Genomic DNA, 1480 nt, shown 5'->3' with positions numbered 1-1480 from the left:
GGGAAAAAACATTAGAAAAAAACATTAGGGAAAAAACATTAGAAAAAACTACATTCAGTTGGTCTGGTAATAAAAAAACATTACAAATGAAATACATTCAGTTGATCGTGAATAAAAAACTTCTTTTTTGTAATATAAAAACTACAGTTTCTAATCATACTACATTAAAATCAGCTATTTCAAACCACACTATAAAAATAAAATTAAAAAAACCCAGCTGAAAACAAAAAGATTATTCTACACAGTGTTGTAAAAGTTTGTGAACGATTCTAAGCATTTTACTTCATTCTCTGACATGGAATCATATAATGCGTAAATTGTTTCAAACACATTCTGCTTGAATATGAGTTGAAATAACAACGTTTGTGTGATTACTTTTACTGCATTATCGTCCACTGTTAAACCACGAGATCTAAGAATCAGCTGGACGGTGGATATGAATCGATCTTTCATGACTCGTTTTATAATTTCTTCATAGTGAGCTCTGTAAAACGCGTTCTCGTCACGTACACACAGATGTTGTAGCTGACTAGGGTGGTTTATCACACAACCGTTACATATCTCCCGAACGTAAGAGTCCAGAGTGATGTTCAGCAGATGAAGAATGAATGGCCATCTTAGCTGTTCTAACCACCTCTGGATCCAGCCAATCCCCACAGGAAGTGGTGCTGCTCGAGGGTTCCAGCGTTGTTGAAGCTGCAGGAAGTGAGGCTATGTGACTGACCTCTGCTGGCCTGGCTGAGCGAAGCGAGTCCCCGGCTTCAAGGCCCGCTGAAGGCCATGTTGGATGAAGCGAGTCCCCGGCTTCAAGGCCCGCTGAAGGTCATGTTGGATGAAGCGAGTCCCCGGCTTCAGGGCCCCACTCAGGCCATGTTGGATGAAGCGATTCCACTCCTGACTCTGCAATCGGGCAGTGAGAGGCTGCTGGTGCTGCCGATGGTGGAGGCTCGACATCCAGCAGCGAAATTTCCGGTGTTGCGTCAGAATCCTCAGCGGTGTCTTGAGGCAGATGAGGTGTCGCCGAGCTGAGCCATCTCACCACATCCTCGGCTAACGTTTCGCTGCAGACGCATTGGAAATGATCAGCCTCCGCTTCCCTCTCTAACATGTGGAGATCATCAACGGTGAGCAGTGGAAGCTGGAGATGTTCTTCTCGGGTTAGCTGTGAGGTGGGAGGAGTTGCAGTCGCTTCCGGTGATGAAGGCTGGTAACCTTCGTAGTACCTGGGTGGTGGTGTGGAGGCTCGGAGGGGAGAGGTCGGATCACCGGTACTCACCCCCCAGAACGCAGAGAAAGAAGACTGTCGGAGCGGTTGATCCATTTTTTTTTTTTTGCTGTCTTTAGGGTCAGAAGTTGATGTGAGAAGTTGTGTAGCGCTCACGTCATTATTAAACTGTGGAGAGAACTGAAGGGGGCGGAGTTGAAACTAGAGGATGGGGTTGAGCTGTGTGTGTGTGTGTGTGTGAGAGAGAGAGAGAGA

The sequence above is a fragment of the Austrofundulus limnaeus genome, unplaced genomic scaffold, assembly GCF_001266775.1.
Source record: "Austrofundulus limnaeus strain Quisiro unplaced genomic scaffold, Austrofundulus_limnaeus-1.0 Scaffold911, whole genome shotgun sequence".
Lineage (NCBI taxonomy): Eukaryota > Metazoa > Chordata > Actinopteri > Cyprinodontiformes > Rivulidae > Austrofundulus > Austrofundulus limnaeus.
Note: the sequence above shows the minus strand (reverse complement) of the source record.